Source organism: Aegilops tauschii, chromosome 6 (genome assembly GCF_002575655.3).
Source record: "Aegilops tauschii subsp. strangulata cultivar AL8/78 chromosome 6, Aet v6.0, whole genome shotgun sequence".
In the NCBI taxonomy this organism is placed as follows: Eukaryota; Viridiplantae; Streptophyta; class Magnoliopsida; order Poales; family Poaceae; genus Aegilops; species Aegilops tauschii.
The window spans coordinates 472,382,931-472,404,965 of record NC_053040.3 but is presented as its reverse complement, the minus strand read 5'-3'; positions in this window follow the sequence as shown (position 1 = coordinate 472,404,965).

Genomic DNA, 22,035 nt, shown 5'->3' with positions numbered 1-22,035 from the left:
TATGAAAACGACCCAACGTATTAACGGGCCACAAACGGGCCGACTGTAACCACGGGCTGAATTTGGCCCACAAGCAGAAAATGACAGTAACGGGCCGTAAGTAAACGAATGCTGGAAATGAGCCCAAGAATAAATGGGCTCTGAGAAGGCCGAAAGATAACATGGGCTGGAAACAGCCCAATGGAATAACGGGCCGTTAATGGGTATAAAGTGATACATTGTTCATTACGGGCCAGTTTCACCACGGGCCGTTAATGGGTGTAAAGTGATACACTGTTCATTACGGGCCAGTTTCACCACGGGTCGTTAATAGGCCAAGAGTTACATAGGGCCTCATATGGGCCGAAAGACGTCATGGGCCATACATGGGCCAGAAGTGAAAACATGCTAGAATCATATTGGATGGTCCAGATGACGCTACTGGGCCTAATTCGGATAGGGCGTAACGGGCCTTGGGTTAGCGGGCTGTAAATGGGCTATATGCGAACAGGCTTTCCATGGGCCGACCCGCCACCTTTTGACCAAGTCAAACGGGTCGGCCTTTTCACAGGAATGGGCCTCTGTTGGGCCGTGCCACGTGTCGACGTATCATAGGCGCCTTCCGTCCAATGAGTGGATGACATCTGTCCCAACGATGAGCCGACATGTGTTTCCTCCAGCCAATGATGATTTTTCACGTGGAAAATCCCCATTGGTCGGGGCTGTTAATGGGTTATCGGATCCAAAACCCGACCTGATAGCTTAACGGTGTTCCGTTACGGTGGATGCCACGTGTCGGTCACCCTTGACGAAAGCACTTCTGTGACGGGCGATTTATCGTCATGGAAGTGGACACTTCCGTGATGATAATTTTGGCAATGTCATGGAACACTTCTACGACAGCACAGGTATGACTATCTTGATTCTGTCATAAATTTGTCATGGATGTACATGCATGACAGAAAACGCGACCTACTGTGACAAACACGTATCATCACGGAAGTGTATTTTTTTGTAGTGTATGGACCACCCAGCACTGGGGGGCTCCGGCGGCCTACCTTACGAGGTGGGCTGCCCGGCCTTTACCCATGAGCTGCGGCAGTTCCAGTGGCCATCCCACCTCACGTTCAAGCCTGACGTCGGTGAGAAGTACACTGGCAAGACCCATCCGTCCGAGTTCCTCAGCATCTACACCATCGCGATGCAGGCTGCCGGAGCTCGCGACGTTAAGGTTCTTGCCAATTATTTCCCGCTGGCACTGAAGCCCAATGTTATGTCTTGGTTGATGCACTTGCCGGCAGATTCCATTTCTTCTTGGTCGGATCTGTGCCATGAGTTCGTTGGCGCCTTCACAGGAGGCCACCAAGCTCATGGCCAGGCCAGTGATCTGCATATCATTCCCCAGAAGGAAGGGGAAACCCTGCGCAAGTACATCCAGAGATTCAGCCGGGTGCAGTACAACATCCCCGACGTTCATCCCGCCGCTGTGATCAGCGCGTTCCATCAGAACGTGCGCAACCGCAAGATGCGCAAAGAGCTGGCGATGACCAAGGTTAAGGATGTGGTCGAGCTCTACGTTCTGGCCGATAGATGCGCCCGGGCTGAAGAGGGAAGGAAGTACCCCGGCGAAGATGCCGGTGCGGAAACCGACTCTACCAACAAAGACCCGCCACCCCGACGAAGAAGGGCCGGCGTCGCAACAGGAAACGCAAGGGCAAGGCCGTACTTGCCATCGAGGGGTCTGACGACACCGGCGCTGCCAAAAAGGTCAAGGCAGACGGACCCGGCAAGGAGATTGCTGGGTGCGCCGCTTGCCGGGCCTTAGCAGCTGCCGACAAGCCAAGGGGCTCCGGCAAGCAGTACTGCAAGATCCACCACACCAAGGGCCACGACCTCCAGAACTGCTGACAAGTGAGCTTCTTGCTGAAAAGCAAAAAGCTGAGTACGAGAGGCGGGACAAGGAGAAGGACCAGGATGGTGCCGAGGGATCCGGCAAGAAGCGTGCCGGCCAAGGAGGCCGCCGCGGCAAGGACGACCAGTAAGAGAGGCCCGCCCGGGGCCGTGACAAGAGAAGATGAAGAGAAGATAGCATTCATCACCCCATGTGAAATATGGAAGCATACATGGATGACATAGTGGTCAAGACCAAAGACGGGTCAACTCTTGTGCAAGATCTGGAAGAGACATTTGCCAACCTGCGCAAGATCAACCTCAAGCTGAACCCTGAGAAGTGTGTCTTCGGTGTTCCGTCCGGCAAGCTTCTCGGGTTCTTTGTGTCGCAGCGCGGGATCGAGGCAAATCCAGAAAAAATCAAGGCTATTGAGCAGATTGAGGCGCCCAAGCGAATCAAGGATGTGCGTCGGCTCACCGGCTGCGTCGCCGCCATGAGCCGATTCATCTCCAAGTCCGCCGAGCGCGCCCTTCCTTTCTTCAAAATCTTGAAGAAAGCAGGCCCAATGGAGTGGACCCCAGAAGCCGAGGCAACATTGCAGGATCTGAAGAAATACCTTTCGTCCACGCCAATACTGGTTGCGCCTAAACCACAAGAGCCGTTGCTGCTGTATCTGGCGGCGACGAATCAAGTGGTCAACGCCGCACTGGTGGCACAGATGGAGGTCGACGAGGAGGCAGTGACGGCTGCAGAACCAGCGGATAGCAAACCAAAGATTCCCCCTGCAGGGCCTGGTGCCGGCAAGGCGAGGCCCCCGGCAGAGTCTGATGCCACCAAGGAAGTGCCCGCGCGGTCGGGTGAGGTGGTGCAGAAGAAGAAGATGATGCAACACCCGGTTTACTTTGTCATCTCCCTCTTGCAGGGAGCTAGATCGAGGTACTCCGGTGTGCAGCAATTGCTCTTCGGCCTCCTTATGGCCTCGAGGAAGCTACGTCATTACTTCCAAGCCCACGAGATCACTGTCGTCACCCGCCTCCCGTTGCAACGAATACTGCATGACCCAGATGCAACCGGAAGGATTGTGGAATGGGCCTTGGAGTTATCAAGTTTCGGTTTGAAGTTTGAAAGTACCTCGACAATCCAGAGCAGAGTCTTGGCGGAGTTCATTGCAGAATGGACCTCAACGCCTGACGAAGAAATCCAGGAGACCACTCTCCCCGGCAAGAAAGCAGACCGCGACTGGATCATGTACTTTGATGGGGCTTCTCGCTGCAAGGCGCCGGTGCCGGTGTGCTGCTCGTCGCGCCCACCGGAGAGCACCACAAGTATGTGATTCAGATGCACTTCCCCAGGGAGATGTCCACCAACAACACTGCTGAGTATGAGGGATTGCTCGCCAGTTTCAGGATTGCGGCAGACCTCGGGGTTAAGAAGCTCATCGTCAAGGGTGACTCGCAGCTTGTTGTTAGGCAGGTCAACAAGGATTACCAGATCCCATTGATGGAGGCCTACGTAGATGAGGTGAGGAAGCTGGAGGAACGCTTTGACGGTATCCAAGCGAAGCACGTCCCCTGAATGGAGAACGACATCGCCGATTACCTGTTAAAGCGTGCTGCATTCAAGCTACCTGTGGAACCAGGTACCTTTTTGCTCCGGTTAACTCAACCATCCGTCGAGCCATCAACGGGGCAGAACAAGCGGAGGAAGTCAGGTCCCGGCAAGTACTTTCCTACCGAGCCCCCTTGGGGCTGCCGGCAAGGGTGCTGTCGCGGACGCTGGGCCTGCCCACGAGCAACTGGCTCCGGCAGGGCGTCAAGCCCTGGCCGTAGAGACAGCCGCTCCCATGGCGGAAGAGATGCCTTTGGTCCTTGCCGTCGAGCCCCAGGCTCCGGCATGGGCGCAGCATACCGTCCAATTCCTCCAAACAGGGGAGCTTCCTGAGGAGCAGGAAGAAGCGGAGAAAGTAGCCCGTCGGTCCGCCCTGTACCAGTTCGTCGATGACGTCCTATACAGGAGAAGGCTGAACGGTCTGAAACTGAAGTGCATCCCCCGGGAGGAAGGATTGGAGCTGTTGGCAGAGATACATGGAGGCATATGTGGCTCCCACATAGGGTCGAGGGCCCTTTGCCGGAAAGGCGTTCCAGCAAGGTTTCTTCTGGCCCACCGCCCTCTAGGATGCGACGGCACTAGTAACAAAGTGTGAAGAGTGTCAGTTCCATCCAAAGAAGCTTCATCAACTAGCTCAAGCCCTTCAAAAAATCCCTCTCTCCTGGCCATTCTCGGTCTGGGGGCTCGATATACTGGGCCCTTTCCCCCGCGCAGTCGGGGGCTTTGAGTACTTGTACGTTGCAATCGACAAGTTCACAAAGTGGCCGGAAGTGGAAGCAGTGGGAAAGGTAACTGCTCAATCAGCCGTCAAGTTCTTCAAGGGACTGGTCTGTCGTTTTGGTGTGCCAAACAGAGTCATCACCGACAACGGCACGCAGTTCACAAGCCACACCTTCATGCAATACATTCAAGACCTCGGTAGCAAGGTCTGTTTTGCTTCCGTGGCACACCCACGGAGCAACGGCCAAGCGGAGAGGGCAAATGCTGAAGTGTTGCAAGGCCTGAGAACGAAGACCTTTGACAGGCTGCACAAGAGTGGAAGACGCTGGATTGATGAGTTTCCAGCGGTTCTTTGGTCGATCAGGACAACGCCAAATCGAGCCACCAGCCAGACACCTTTTACCCTGGTATACGGGGCAGAAGCAGTTCTCCCCATGGAACTCATATACGGGTCACCTCGAGTGCTCGCTTATGATGAGCTTGAGCAAGAGCAGTTGCGCCAAGATGACGCGACGCTCCTTGAGGAAGATCGTCTTCGAGCGGTTGTGCGAGCAGCACGCTACCAGCAAGCCTTGCGCCGCTACCATAGCCGCAAGGTTGATGCCCGAAGCTTTGAGGAAGGCGACCTTGTTCTTCGGCCCATTCAGTAGGCCAAGAATTCCAACAAGTTGACGCCAAAGTGGGAAGGCCGTTATCGGGTAATGCGAGTCACCAGGCCCGACGCAGTCCGCCTGGAGACCGAAGATGCTGTCCCAGTGAGCAACTCCTGGAACATCGAGCATCTTCGCAAGTTTTACCCATAAGGCGCGGCTTGCCAGGCCTCCCGGCAAGCCACCTTTTGTACAAGCTTTGCCGGCAAGGCATGTAACCCTTCGTACAAAGCCAGGCGCAGACCCTGAGCATACATAAATGAAGCGCTGGCGCCCTAAGTTATAGCATGCATGCTAGGTCGAGTCTCGTCCTTGGTTAGGGTTGATAGTGCTTAGCGGCGACTAACCCCTAGCCTAGAGGTCGAGTGCGCGTCTATTTGTTTCTTTTCTGTCCTCCTTTGGTTCGCAGGGCACATGAGCACTTCTGCTGAGCTACTTGGAAGAAAGGAAACGGACCGGCGTCCCGACCCCGACAAACCAGAGTTGCCGGGGGCTGCAAGCACAAGGATCAAACCGCGGCAAGACAAGGTTGCCGGGGGCTGCAGATCCAGATAAGTCTTTCATCCTCTATCATGCATTTCGGAACGGAACTGGGATATGTGAAACCTCGTTTTATTTCTAGGCCACCGTGCTCCCCTTTTCTATACCCAAGGATTATCTCCTGGGCCCGGATTTGGTTGTAGTCGTGGTGGCAAGGAAGTAGAACGAGGAGCCTAAGCCCGCTTCATCCCTGCCTTCGCCAAGGGCGCGAGAATGGTCGAGCGAAGTGGGGGGACGGCAAGGCCTGTTGCCGGGTGAAAACATTTATCATAAATTGTAACAAGGATTCGCTCCTTGTCGCGGGGTCTACCCACGAACGAAAAACCCAGCAAACATCCCTTTTTCATTAAAAGCATCCCACACAGGTACAGTCCGTACGGAATGAAAAACATGAGCAAGGGGGATTACAAGCTTTAAATTTAACAAGGCCCAAAGGCTTACAGATTAAAAAAGAGATAAGATGCCCATGATCCCTTTCTTGTCCCTCTCCTCAGGAGGCAGGTCAAGGAGGCGAAAGGGAAAAAGGGGTGCCTAGGCGAGCTACGAGCAGCAGAAAGCACCGAGAGAACACCTCGGTGGCCGCCCACAGGTGGGCCGGTGATGACGGTGCCGGGAAAGGGGCTGGAAGACGAGGCGGCAGGACCGACAATACGCGATGAAGTCGTCGGTGCCCGCGTACTCCGAGTTGACGGCCTTGCCGCCCGCCCTCTTCCTCTTCCGCTGCCTCCCAACGCCAGCCGCCCAAGGAGACGGCCCCGAGAAGTTCAAGGAGCTGGCCCCACCCCCGGCAAAACTCTGCCGGAGGAGCAGCCAGGTGCAGATGCTGCTGCTGCCGCACCCGCCCAGGCGCGGGGCGTCCGACGCCTAGTCGGACTCGTCCCCGTCATCTGCCCCGTTGTCCTCCTCATCACTTTCGCTCGAGGAAGAGCTTCCATCGCTGGAATCTCCGTTCGTGGAGCTCTCCACGCAGCACTTCAGGCGAGTCCCGAAGTCTCCGAAGACCTTGACGGAGAGCAGGCCGTCCTCCATTAATTTGAAGTAGAGGACGAGCCCCGCCGTCAGGCTGTGGATGCGAGCGAACGTCTTCCATCCACGACGGAGGTACATGTCCCGAGGAGCCGGGAAGTCGACGTCGACCCGCGTGCCCCAATTCCCACAGCCCCTCATGTGCAATCTGAGGGATTGGGGCGGGTCACGCTCCATCTCCTGAGCAAACGGGGCGGGAAGATGAAGACGGCGACGCGGAGGCCGGCGCAGCCTGATAAAGAACTCGCGGGGCTGGTCTCCAACATGGCCTTCCATCGGAAAATGCATCATTGGTGGGGGCGAAGCCGGCGCGCTGCCCCGTCCTCCTCTTCCCCGAGCACTACGACCTCTACCCCGGCCTCGCCCACGGCCTCGCCCCCTCCCCCTTCCCCTCGCGGCCGGTTCCACCACCGCGGGCTCAGGAGGAGGAGGGACGCCCTGTCGAGCGACGACCCTCACTACCACCGTCGAAGGACCAGGATTCCCTTTCTCCATGTCGAGTGAAAGGAAGAAGCAGAAGCGAGAGGAGATAGATGACAGAAGAGTGCGGGACGCCATCCCCCCTTCCCCCTCCTTATAAAGGGGCGGGGTCAGGGCTCGGCCGCCGCGCTCGGCCAATCCAGCCACCAGAGGCGCAGGGAATCGGGACCGACCCGCTGCCCCAACCAGCGACGGCCCGGTTTCCCGCCTCCACCGCTTGCCACCCCAAGCGCATGGAGGACGCGTGGCGAACGTGCAGAATCGAGGGGACGGGTGAGGCGACCTCTCCCCACCCCATGATAATGGGGTGTGGACGCCTTGAAGACCGCGACCCGGCCCCACGCGGTAAATGAGCCACGCCTCCACGCCTCCCTCTTTTTATGGGGAAGGCGCGAGCCGCCTCTTTACTACGATGTGACGCATGCATGCGGGAACCGCCCCACGCATACCGCCCACGTCACGCACACCCCTCCACGCCACGCCGCGCCGCGCGAAAAGTTTTACCGCGGTAAAAACCGCCCCGCCTGCCCGCGCACCGTTTTGGGCCTCGCCCAACAACGTGTCGCGCTTATGTGTGGCCCAGGCCCGGGGGCTCCTGTCGGTGTACAAAAGGAGGGGCGCACTTTTGTACCCCTTTACCTGTGCACGGGCAGTCAGAGCCGCGCCCACGGTCACACCAAGCAGTACAGGGGAGGTGAGCCAAGGTAAGACCGAAGCCCAAGATAACCAGAGCAACGCCAAGGCCAAGACCACAAAGAGCAGAGGGACGAAGCAGGTTCCCCCGGCAAGACCCTTGCCGGAGTAGCTCGCCCCACACCAACAGAGTGAGCCACCCTTGAGCCCACGGTCCCCAACACCATCAACCACGTTGGCCCAGGGCTCGGGAAGCACCTCTGTGGTGGCATGCAGATCTTTGTGAAGACAAGACATATTCAAGATCAGATGAGGATTGGAAGACAACGATCCTCGGCAAGATCCTTACCGAAAAGAGCCACAAGACCCCCGGCAAGATTCTTGCCGGGGATGACAACACGCCACGGCAAGACCCTTGCCGAGCCCCCCGGCAAGGCTCTCGCCAAAGACGCCAACAGGGCCACTGCCAGGCCCGCACCAGCCAAGTCTCCACCGCCGTTCACATGCAGCTGCCAGCCCAAACCAGCTAGGCAGGCACCTGCGTGGCAGCATGCAGCTTCCAGGCCAACTCAGCAGGCGCATGTGTGGCGGCTTGCAGATCTTCGTGAAGACCCTACCACCGCGCCACCTCAGCTGCCTGCCTGCCTACATGGCACCGCATGCATCGCTGGCCAGGGCGCGTGTCGAAGCGAAGAGGAGCGGCGACGGACGGGACGGGCCTCGCCCCCGTCCCCGATAAAGCTAGGGGACACCTCAGCAGCGCATTAAATGCGACTTGTCCTGTAATACGAGCGATAAGCTCCCAATACTCTACGCCTTTCCACCTCCTGTATGCCACTGTGGCAGCCCCTTTCGCCTATAAAAGGAGGCCCATGGCATACTGGAGAAGGATTCGGCTCTTTCGAACCACACGCTCACCACAGCTAGTTCGAGAGCTCAAGAACTCTCTAAAATACACCCACCAAAGCAGGACTAGGGTTTTACGCATCCTCACGGCCCGAACCTGGGTAAATGATCCTTGTGCTGACTACTGATCCTGCTCTTCTTGCAACCACGCGCCCCGGCAACCGTAGTAGGGATTCTTGTGATCCCATAGGTGTCGTTCCACACCGACACAAGAACTCTTTCTTTGACTGTTCCATTTTGAACTACTTCAAAATCTTGTCAAGGTATGTACTCATTGAAAAAACTTATCAAGCATCTTGATCTATCTCTATAGATCTTGATGCTCAATATGTAAGCAGCTTCACCGAGGTCTTTCTTTGAAAAACTCCTTTCAAATACTCCTTTATGCTTTCCAGAAAATTCTACATTATTTCCGATCAACAATATGTCATTCACATATACTTATCAGAAATGTTGTAGTGCTCCCACTCACTTTCTTGTAAATACAGGCTTCACCGCAAGTCTGTATAAAACTATATGCTTTGATCAACTCATCAAAGCGTATATTCCAACTCCGAGATGCTTGCACCAGTCCATAAATGGATCGCTGGAGCTTGTACATTTTGTTAGCAACTTTAGGACCGACAAAACCTTCTGGTTGCATCATATACAACTCTTCTTTAAGAAATCCATTAAGGAATGTAGTTTTGACATCCATTTGCCAGATTTCATAAAATGTGGCAATTTGCTAACATGATTCGGACAGACTTAAGCATCGCTACGAGTGAGAAAATCTTATCGTAGTCAACACCTTGAACTTTGTCAAAAACCTTTTCCCCGACAAGTCTAGCTTTGTAGATAGTAACACTACTATCAGCGTCCCTCTTCCTCTTGAAGATCCATTTATTTTCTATGGCTTGCCGATCATCGGGCAAGTCAACCAAAGTCCACACTTTGTTCTCATACATGGATCCCACCTCAGATTTCATGGCCTCAAGCCATTTCGCGGAATCTGGGCTCATCATCGCTTCCTCATAGTTCGTAGGTTCATCATAGTCAAGTAACATGACCTCCAGAACATGATTATCATACCACTCTGGTGCGGATCTCACTCTGGTTGACCTACGAGGTTCGGTAGTAACTTGATCTGAAGTTACATGATCATCATCATTAGCTTCCTCACTAATTGGTGTAGGAGTCACAGGAACAGATTTCTGTGATGAACTACTTTCCAATAAGGGAGCAGGTACAGTTACCTCATCAAGTTCTACTTTCCTCCCACTCACTTCTTTCGAGACAAACTCCTTCTCTAGAAAGGATCCATTCTTAGCAATGAATGTCTTGCCTTCGGATCTATGAAGACACATTTCTCCGATTTGGGTTTGAGCTTATCAGGATGAAACTTTTTCACATAAGCATCGCAACCCCAAATTTTAAGAAACAACAACTTTGGTTTCTTGCCAAACCACAGTTCATATGGTGTTGTCTCAACGGATTTAGATGGTGCCCATTTTAACGTGAATGTAGCTGTCTCTAATGCATAACCCCAAAACGATAGTGGTAAATCGGTAAGAGACATCATAGATTGCACCATATCTAATTAAGTACGGTTACGATGTTCGGACACACCATTACGCTGTGGTGTTCTAGGTGGCGTGCGTTGCGAAACTATTCCGCATTGTTTCAAATGAAGACCAAACTCATAACTCAAATATTCTACTCCACGATCAGATCGTAGAAACTTTATTTTCTTGTTACGATGATTTTCCACTTCACTCTGAAATTATATGAACTTTGCAAATGTTTCAGACTTATGTTTCATTAAGTAGATATACCCATATCCGCTCAAAATCTTGTGAAGGTTAGAAAATAATGATACTATCCGCGAGCCTTAACACTCATCGGACCTCATACATCAGTATGTATTATTTCCAATAAGTCAGTTGCTCGCTCCATTGTTCCGGAGAACGTAGTCTTAGTCATCTTGCCCATGAGGCATGGTTCGCAAGCATCAAGTGATTCATAATTAAGTGATTCCAAAAGCCCATCAGCATGGAGTTTCTTCATGCGCTTTACACCAATATGACCTAAACGGCAGTGCCACAAATAAGTTGCACTATCATTATTAACTTTGCATCTTTTGTCTTCAATATTATGAATATGTGTATCACTACGATCGAGATCCAACAAACCATTTTTATTGGGTGTATGACCATAGAAGGTTTTATTCATGTAAACAGAACAACAATTATTCTCTGACTTTAAATGAATAACCGTATTGCAATAAACATGATCAAATCATATTCATGCTTAACCCAAACACCAAATAACATTTATTTAGGTTCAACACTAATCCCGAAAGTATAAGGAGTGTGTGATGATGATCATATTAATCATGGAACTACTTCCAACACACATCGCCACTTCACCCTTAAATTAGTCTCTGTTCATTCCGCAACTCCCGTTTTGAGTTACTAATCTTAGCAACTGAACTAGTATCAAATACTGAGGGGTTGCTATAAACACTGGTAAAGCACACATCAATAACATGTATATCAAATATACCTTTGTTCACTTTGCCATCCTTCTTATCTGCCAAATACTTGTAGCAGTTCCGCTTCCAGTGACCAGTCCCTTTGCAGTAGAAGCACTTAGTCTCAGGCTTAGGTCCAGACTTGGGCTTCTTCACTTGAGTAGCAACTTGCTTGCCGTTCTTCTTGAAGTTCCCCTTCTTCCCTTTTGCCCTTTTCTTGAAACTAGTGGTCTTGTCAATCATCAACACTTGATGCTTTTCTTAATTTCTACCTTCGTCGATTTAGCATCACGAAGAGCTTTGGGAATCGTTTCTGTTATCCCTTGCATATTATAGTTCATCAAGAAGTTCTAGTAACTTGGTGATAGTGACTAGAGAACTTTGTCAATTACTATCTTATCTGGAAGATTAACTCCCACTTGATTCAAGCAATTGTAGCACTCAGACAATCTGAGCACATGCTCACTGATTGAGCTATTCTCCTCCATCTTGTAGGCAAAGTTCTGTCAGAGGTCTCATACCTCTCGACACGGGCATGAGTATGAAATACCAATTTCAACTCTTGGAACATCTCATATACTCCATGTCGTTCAAAACGTTTTTGAAGTCCCGGTTCTAAGCCGTAAAGCATGGTGCACTAAACTATCAAGTAGTCATCATACCGAGCTTTTGTCAAACGTTCATAACATTTGTATCTGCTCCTGCAATAGTTCTGTCACCTACCGGTGCATTAAGGACATAATACTTCTATGCAGCAATGAGGTTAATCCTCAGACCAAGTCCGCATCATTGCTACTAACATCTTTCAACTTAGTTTTCTCTACGAACATATCAAAACATAAACGGGGAGCAACGAGCTATAGATCTACAACATAGATATGCTAATACCATCAGGACTAAGTTCCTGATAAATTAAAGTTCAATTAATCACATTACTTAATAACTCCCACTTAGATAGACATCCCTCTAATCATCTAAGTGATCACGTGATCCATATCAACTAAACCATGTCCGATCATCACGTGAGATGGAGTAGTTTTCAATGGTGAACATCACTATGTTGATCATATCTTCTATATGATTCACTCTCGACCTTTCGGTCTCCAATGTTCCGAGGCCATATCTGCATATGCTAGGCTCGTCAAGTTTAACCCGAGTATTCTGCGTGTGCAAAACTGGCTTGCACCCGTTGTAGATGAACGTAGAGCTTATCACACCCGATCATCAAGTGGTGTCTCGGCACGACGAACTTTGGCAACGGTGCATACTCAAAGAGAACACTTTTATCTTGAAATTTAGTGAGAGATCATCTTATAATGCTACCGTCAATCAAAGCAAAATAAGATGCATAAAGGATAAACATCACATGCAATCAATATAAGTGATATGATATGGCCATCATCATCTTGCGCTTGTGATCTCCATCTTCGAAGCACCGTCATGATCACCATCGTCACCAGCGCGACACCTTGATCTCCATCGTAGCATCGTTGTCGTCTCGCCAACTATTGCTTCTACTACTATCACTACCGCTTAGTGATAAAGTAAAGCAATTACAGGGCGATTTCATTGCATACAATAAAGCGACAACCATATGGCTCCTGCCAGTTGCCGATAACTCGGTTACAAAACATGATCATCTCATACAATAAAATATAGCATCATGCCTTGACCATATCACATCACAACATGCCCTGCAAAAACAAGTTAGACGTCCTCTACTTTGTTGTTGCAAGTTTTACGTGGCTGCTACGGGCTGAGCAAGAACCGTTCTTACCTACGCATCAAAACCACAACGATAGTTCGTCAAGTTAGTGTTGTTTTAATCTTCTCAAGGACCGGGCGTAGCCACACTCGGTTCAACTAAAGTTGGAGAAACTGACACCCGCCAGCTGTTCGGGAACGTAGTAATTTAAAAAAAATCCTACGCACACGCAAGATCATGGTGATGCATAGCAACGAGAGGGAAGAGTGTTGTCCACGTACCCTCGTAGACCGAAAGCGGAAGCTTTAGCACAACGCGGTTGATGTAGTCGTACGTCTTCACGATCCAACCGATCAAGTACCAAACGCATGGCACCTCCGAGTTCAGCACACGTTCAACTCGATGACGTCCCTCGAACTCCGATCCAGCCGAGCTTTGAGGGAGAGTTCCGTCAGCATGACGGCGTGGTGACGATGATGATGTTCTACCGACGCAGGGCTTCGCCTAAGCACCTCTACGATATTATCGAGGTGGATTATGGTGGAGGGGGGCACCGCACACGGCTAAGAGATCCAAGGGATCAATTGTTGTGTCTCTAAGGGGTGCCTCCCTCCCCGTATATAAAGGAGTGGAGGAGGGGGAGGGGGCCGGCCACCCTTGGCGCGCCCCATGAGGAGTCCTACTCCCACCGGGAGTAGGACTCCCCCCTTCCTTGTGGGAGTAGGAGAGGAGAGGGAAGGAGAGAGGGGGGAAAGGAAAGGGAGGCGCCGCCCCCCCCCCTCCTTGTCCAATTCGGACTGGGGGGGAGGGGGCGAGCGGCTGCCCCTTGGCCGCCCCTCCTCTTCTCCACTAGGGCCCAATAGGCCCATTAGTCTCCCCGGGGGGTTCCGGTAACCCCCCCCCCCCCCGGTACTCCGGTATATGCCCGATACTCCCCGAAACCATTCCGGTGTCCGAACATAGTCGTCCAATATATCAATCTTTATGTCTCGACCATTTCGAGACTCCTTGTCATGTCCGTGATCACATCCGGGACTCCGAACTACCTTCGGTACATCAAAACACATAAACTCATAATATAACCGTCATAGAACTTTAAGCGTGCGGACCCTACGTGTTCGAGAACTATGTAGACATGACCGAGACACACACTACTAGGAAAAGGGCTATAGATGGAATGGCCACTAATGGCGCACCAGACATGTGGTGCGCCATTGCTATGTAGCAGTGGCGCACCATGTGCTGGTGCGCCATTAGTGTGAAATAAACTAATGGCGCACCAGGCACACGGTGCGCCATTAGTAACAATTTTTTTTCCAGACATACTAATGGCGCAGCAGGGCACAGTGCGCCATTACTAGTTCTAGCTAGTAATGGCGCATCAACAACACAGTGCGCCACTACAATATTTTTTTATTTTTTACTTTTTTGCAAAACTACTAATGGCGCACCCGGGGCAGTGCGCCATTACTAGTTTAAGCTAGTAATGGCGCACTGCTGCGTGGTGCGCCATTAGTGTCTTTTTTTTGCAAAACTACAACGCCGCCCCCACCTCCCCTCGCCTCATCGCCCCACCGTCCCAACCACCCGCCGCCGCCGACGCCACCCGCCACCGCCCCGGCGCCCCTCGCCCCGTCGCCCCCCTCCCCTCGCCGCCCCCTTGCCCCACCTCCCCTCGCCCCGTCGCCCCATCGTCCCAACCACCCGCCGCCGCCGACGCCACCGCCCCGGCGCCCCTCGCCCCGTCGCCCCCCTCCCCTCGCCGCCCCCTTGCCCCACCTCCCCTCGCCCCGTCGCCCCAACCACCCGCCGCCGACCCCCGGCCCGCACCCTCCCCCACACCACCGTCGCCGACGACCCACCGCACCCTCCCCCGCTCCATCGGCCGTCGCCGCCGACCCCCGGCCCGCACCCTCCCCCACTCCACCGCCGCCGACGACCCCCCGCACCCTCTCCCTCGCACCCTCCCGGGCCCGCTCTACCGTCACAAATGAATGCAACTAAATTTGCAAAAAAAAAGCAAATTTGATTATATTTTCAAATAACAAATTTGATGATATTTTCTAAAAAATCATTACTGTTTTTATAAAAAAATATTACTGTTATGATTTAAACAAGTTTGAACATATTTAAACACAAATAAATATCAAACAGCATTTTAAATGCATAAAAACAAAAATTGGGGAGCCTGGGAATCGAACCCAGGACCTCCTAGTGTGTGTGCTGCGTGCTGACCAATCGGGCTAGTGGGCGTGTTCTGATGGAGATAGGGATAGGTGGAATATAACCTGACCAGTCGGGCTATTATTAAAACAAAATTCTAATGGCGCACCAGGGGGAGGTGCGCCATTGCTAACCCACTCCACTTGTTCCCCTCGCACTGTGCGTGGCCTCTCCCTCCCTCCCTCGCCAGATCCCCCACTCGACCCCAACCGTACGCCGCCGCCCCCTTGCTCCGACCCCTCCGTCCGCCGCGCCTGCACGCCGTCGGCGACGCCACCGCCGCTGTGGTCTTGCGCTGCCTCGACAACGCCGCCCCGACCCCCGCGGGACTCCACCCCCGCCGCCCCCGCGCCCCCCGAACGGGATCGGCCGAGCGCGCGCTGCCCGCTCCTTTCCTCTCCTCCTCCCTCCGACGAGGGCCTCCTCCAGCCCCTGCAGCAGCTGGCGAGCGCGGCCCCGACGCGCCCATCCCGCATGCCCCTGCCATCCTCCGCCACCGGCCCCTGCTCTCCTTCGACCGCGGCGAGCGAGGACCCGGTCGAGCTCGGACCCTGACCGCGACCCCTTCGCCGACCCTGACCCCGACCCCGACCCCTCCGGCGACCAGGTACCTCTCCTCCTTCCTCCTTCCTCCCTCTCTCCACCATTACCCATTCCCTCCCACCTCTCCAGCACCGACTCCATCACCATCGACTGACTCCCTCGCAGTCGAGATTCGCCCCGTCGACGTCTAGCAGCCCAGCTCGACCTCCAGCCACTCCAGCTCCCTGGTGCGCCAAAAAGGTAGCAGCTCGTAGCCTCGTACATTGCTTTCAGTATGGGTCTAGAATCTCTAGCAGATAGTTCACTAGTATAACAACAATGGTCATTGTTTAGTATTTGGCACTTCTGTTTAGGTTAAAACAATGTTATTTTTTTGTTCTTTTGCAAAGATTAGAGTGCAGCAGCCCTGTAGATTGTGATTAATTACTATATGATTCAGTTCTAAATATTTTGTTTTATGATCCCAGTGCAAAGGAATTCATATTTTAGTTTACATCTGTCTATGTAGTGTGTTGTGAAGGACAAGTTTGAGAAGTGGTGGTGTCGCAAAGCAATCCTCTCCATTGACAGGTACAATGTCCACTCTTCCACATGTCTTATTTTTTTAATGCAATTGCTTCATTGTCATATTACATCATTAACTGTTATATATTCCAAATCGTGCAAAACTTCAATAGGGCAAACCTTATGTGATGATACAGGTTGTTAGTTGCTACTAGAAAGTGTTGAGAGATATTAAAGCGGTGTAACAATTGCTGTCGGGTTTAGCAACTGATATCTTCTTCATCTCCTTTTGCACTGCTTACATGTAAGGTATTGTAGTTTAGGTGCTTCTTTCACCAGCTGCAAAACAATGAATGTACCCCAAGATTTCTATTGGAACTGGACATGTGTTAATGCAATTAGGTGCTTCTTTCAACAGCTGCAAAACAATGCAATTTCATACGTTTTCACCAGCTGCAAAACATCATAAAAATACCATTAGGTACTTCCGTAAACACAAAAATAGAAACAATGCAAGACATGGCTTGTCTCTGATCCTCTGTTTTCTTTTTTCATTGGTTGCATTTTGATCCTAAATGGCAATCAATAAGTCTATTATTAGGAATCAGCAAAGTTGATTATCTATTCTACATAATTTCTAATCTGATGTTTGCATTTCCTAACTGTAGCATTTTTTCTCAGACCAAGGAAAATGAAATCGACTAAAGAAAGAAATAGCATTTACCAATTACCACTAACCATGGCACTAATGTTTCACCTTAGATCATATGTTTGTTCTCTGATACACATGTGGGAAACCTTCTAAACAACAACCTATTAATGGTAGTTGTTCTTTGTATTGTGGAATACATCGCATGTTTTATAAATTGGGTCAGATGTATAATTAGTCGATGTATAATCCTGGTACTAATTGGTCTCTTCTGCTGCTTATCAGAGATGGGGGGAAGCAGCCACCGCCGCTCTACCTTACCGGAGTACGAGTTGGATGCTTTCGAGTTCTTCAGTGTCATACTTGGGACTTCAGTATCAGCCACGAGGCAGGTATATTAAACGAGAGATCTCCCCTTCACCCATCTCATTATCATAACTCTGTTGTTTGCTACATCACTCCTTGTCCCAAATTGCAGAGGCTGCCTGACACTTTTATGAACATGCTGGGTGAAGATCCGCCAGATAATGTGAAGCTCCGACAGGCCGGCAGCGGGGTTCGCAGGCTGTGGGACGTGGAGTTGGTGATTGAGGAGGGCCACATGTACCTGTGCCGTGGCTGGGAGAAGTTCTACAGTGCCTACGACCTGCGGACCGGGTACTTTCTTCTCTTCAGGTACGACGATGACGCCACAATGCTCATTGTGAAGGTTTTCAACGCGACTATGTGTCGCATGCGCTACGCTGACGACGAAGATGCCAGTGCGTTCTGCCTCTTCTTATTCCTCTACATTTGGCTTTGTCTCACATCGATTGTTAACGGTCATTGTTGCATTTGGACAGGCAATGGGAGCAGCAGCAACGACACTGGCTACAGCCAAAGCAGCAGCGATTATGGCTGTAGCAAAAGCAACAGCGATTCTGGCTTTAGCGAAAGCAGCAGCGATTCTGGCAGCAGCAAAGACAGCAAGAAGGATGATCCGGACTGGAGTGGGGGAGAAGAGGAGCAAAGTGGGGATAAGGAGCTGCAGGATGACGATGGGCGTCAGGCTGAGGATGACCTAGCGCTGGTGGTGGCTGACCATGACCAAGAGATGGTGGTGGCTGACCATGGGCAAGAGATGGTGGTGGCTGAGGATGACCTAGCGATGGTCGTGCCCGTCCTGCCTGAAGGTGGCCTCGCGATGGTGGTGGTGCCTGACAATGACCACGCACCGGTGGTGGCGCCGGCGATCCCACAGCTGGGCGACATGACCACGCCAATTGTGGTAGAAGACTACATCCCACAGCTGCCTCCACCGCCTCGCCGCTCTTGGCGCATCAGGCTGAGGAAGGAGAAGGAGAGGAACAATGAGAACTGAACTATGTCAGGTATGTCAGTTTCCTATATGCTTCTATGCTTATATGCTTAGTTTATATGCTTAGTCTCCCATAGGTTAGTCTAATATGCTTATATGCTTATATGCTTATGCTTAGTTTATATGAGAAAAGAAGACTATATGCTTAGTTTATATGCTTAGTTTTCTAATATGCTAACTTAGAGAGCTTATATGCTTAGTTTCCTATAGGTTAGCTCCAAAATTACTTATGTTAGCACAAAATGATCAACTTTACATAATAAGCTTATAGTCTTCTTCTTATTCTTCTTCTTATTCTTCTTCTAGTATTCTTCTAGTGTTCTTCTTCTTCTAGTATTCTTCTAGTCTTCTTCTTCTTCTTCTAACTTCTTGTTTATCATTTTGCAGATTTGATTTAATTCACGGAAGCTTGCATGGATGGAGTGCTTTTATTTTGTATCAATGTGAAACTTCTGTGAATTGATGGATAACGGTGTTGGATGAACAATGTGAAACTTTTGTAATATGTAACGATGGAACTATGTGTTGGCTATGTATGTATATATGATGAAACTTGTGTGTTGGATATGATTGTTATATGGATGCTTGTTGTATATATATGTGTGTTGGATATCTCATATGTGAAATAGTGACCTGAGATTAAGAAAAAATGATTTTTTTTAATTGTTACTAATGGCGCACTTCCATGTGGTGCGCCATTAGTATACCAGCTACTAATGGCGCACCTGCGGGATACTAATGGCGCACCTGTGTTGCGCCATTACTAAAATATTCTAGTGGTGTGGTACTAATGGCGCACCTATAGTGCACCATTAGTAGCCAAAATAGGTGCGCCATTAGTAGGCCTTTTCCTAATAGTGACATCTCCGGTCAATAACCAATAGCCGAACCTGGATGCTCATATTGGCTCCCACATATTCTACGAAGATCTTTATCGGTCAAACCGCATAACAACATATGTTGTTCCCTTTGTCATCGGTATGTTACTTTCCCGTGATTCGATCGTCGGTATCTCAATACCTTGTTCAATCTCGTTACCGGCAGGTCTCTTTACTCTATCTGTAATGCATCATCCCGCAACTAACTCATTAGTTGCAATGCTTGCAAGGCTTATATTGATGTGCATTACCGAGTGGGCCCAGAGATACCTCTCCGACAATCGGTGTGACAAATCCTAATCTCGAAATACGCCAACCCAACAAGTACCTTCGGAGACACCTGTAGAGCACCTTTATAATCACCCAGTTACGTTGTGACGTTTGGTAGCACACAAAGTGTTCCTCCGGTAAACGGGAGTTGCATAATCTCATAGTCATAGGAACATGTATAAGTCATGAAGAAAGCAATAGCAACATACTAAACGATCAAGTGCTAAGCTAACGGAATGGGTCAAGTCAATCACATCATTCTCCTAATGATGTGATCCCGTTAATCAAATGACAACTCTTTGTCTATGGCTAGGAAACATAACCATCTTTGATCAACGAGCTAGTCAAGTAGAGGCATACTAGTGACACTCTGTTTGTCTATGTATTCACACATGTATCATGTTTCCGGTTAATACAATTCTAGCATGAATAATAAACATTTACCATGATATAAGCAAATAAATAATAACTTTATTATTGCCTCTAGGGCATATTTCCTTTAGTCTCCCACTTGCACTAGAGTCAATAATCTAGATTACACCGTAATGATTCTAACACCCATGGAGCCTTGGTGTTGATCATGTTTTGCTCGTGGAAGAGGCTTAGTCAACGGGTCTGCAACATTCAGATCCGTATGTATTTTGCAGATCTCTATGTCTCCCACCTGGACTTGATCCCGGATGGAGTCGAAGCGTCTCTTGATGTGCTTGGTTCTCTTGTGAAATCTGGATTCCTTTGCCAAAGCAATTGCACCAGTATTGTCACAAAAGATTTTCATTGGACCCGATGCACTAGGTATGACACCTAGATCGGATATGAAATCTTTCATCCAGACTCCTTCATTTGCTGCTTCCGAAGCAGCTATGCACTCCACTTCACATGTAGATCCCGCTATGATGCTTTGTTTAGAACTGCACCAACTGCCAGCTCCACCGTTCAATATAAACACGTATCCGGTTTGCGATTTAGAATCGTCTGAATCAGTCTCAAAGCTAGCATCGACGTAACCATTTACGACGAGCTCTTTGTCACCTCCATAAACGAGAAACATATCCTTAGTCCTTTTTAGGTATTTCAGGATGTTCTTGACCGCTGTCCAGGGATCCACTCCTGGATTACTTTGGTACCTCCCTGCTAAACTAATAGCAAGGCACACATTAGGTCTGGTACACAACATTGCATACATGATAGAGCCTATGGCTGAAGCATAGGGAACATCTTTCATTTTCTCTCTATCTTCTACAGTGGTCGGGCATTGAGTCTTACTCAACTTCACACCTTGTAACACAGGCAAGAACCCTTTCTTTGCTTGATCCATTTTGAACTTCTTCAAAACTTTGTCAAGGTATGTGCTTTGTGAAAGTCCAATTAAGCGTCTCGATCTATCTCTATAGATCTTGATGCCCAATATATAAGCAGCTTCACCGAGGTCCTTCATTGAAAAACTCTTATTCAAATATCCTTTTATGCTATCCAAAAATTCTATATCATTTACAATCAACAATATGTCATCCACATATAATATCAGAAATGCTACAGAGCTCCCACTCACTTTCTTGTACATACAGGCTTCTCCAAAAGTCTATATAAAACCATATGCTTTGATCACACTATCGAAACGTTTATTACAACTCCGAGAGGCTTGCACCAGTCCATAAATGGATCGCTGGAGCTTGCACACTTTGTTATCTCCCTTTGGATAGACAAAACCTTCCGGTTGCATCATATACAACTCTTCTTCCAGAAATCCATTCAGGAATGCAGTTTTGACATCCATTTGCCAAATTTCATAATCATAAAATGCGGCAATTGCTAACATGATTCGGACAGACTTAAGCATCGCTACGGGTGATAAGGTCTCATCGTAGTCAATCCCTTGAACTTGTCGAAAACCTTTTGCAACAAGTCGAGCTTTATAGACAGTAACATTACCGTCAGCGTCAGTCTTCTTCTTGAAGATCCATTTATTCTCGATGGCTCGCCGATCATCGGGCAAATCAACCAAAGTCCATACTTTGTTCTCATACATGGATCCCATCTCGGATTTCATGGCCTCAAGCCATTTTGTGGAATCTGGGTTCACCATCACTTCTTCATAGTTCGTTGGTTCGTCATGGTCTAGTAACATAACCTCCAGAACAGGATTACCGTACCACTCTGGTGCGGATCTTACTCTGGTTGACCTACGAGGTTCTGTAACAACTTGATATGAAGTTTCATGATCACCATCATTAACTTCCTCACTAGTTGGTGTAGACGTCACAGGAACCAGTTTCTGTGATGAACTATTTTCCAATAAGGGAGCAGGTACTATTACCTCATCAAGTTCTACTTTCCTCCCACTCACTTCTTTCGAGAGAAAATCCTTCTCTAGAAAGGATCCATTCTTGGCAACGAATGTCTTGCCTTCGGATCTGTGATAGAAGGTGTACCCAACAATTTCCTTTGGGTATCCTATGAAGACACATTTCTCCGATTTGGGTTCGAGCTTATCAGGTTGAAGCTTTTTCACATAAGCATCGCAGCCCCAAACTTTAAGAAACGACAACTTTGGTTTCTTGCCAAACCATAGTTCATAAGGCGTCGTCTCAACTGATTTTGATGGTGCCCTATTTAACGTGAATGCGGCCGTCTCTAAAGCATAACCCCAAAACGATAGCGGTAAATCAGTAAGAGACATCATAGATCGCACCATATCTAGTAAAGTACGATTACGACGTTCGGACACACCATTACGCTGTGGTGTTCCGGGTGGCGTGAGTTGCGAAACTATTCCGCATTGTTTCAAATGTAGACCAAACTCGTAACTCAAATATTCTCCTCCACGATCAGATCATAGAAACTTTATTTTCTTGTCATGATGATTTTCAACTTCCCTCTGAAATTCTTTGAACTTTTCAAATGTTTCAGACTTATGTTTCATTAAGTAGATATACCCATATCTGCTTAAATCATCTGTGA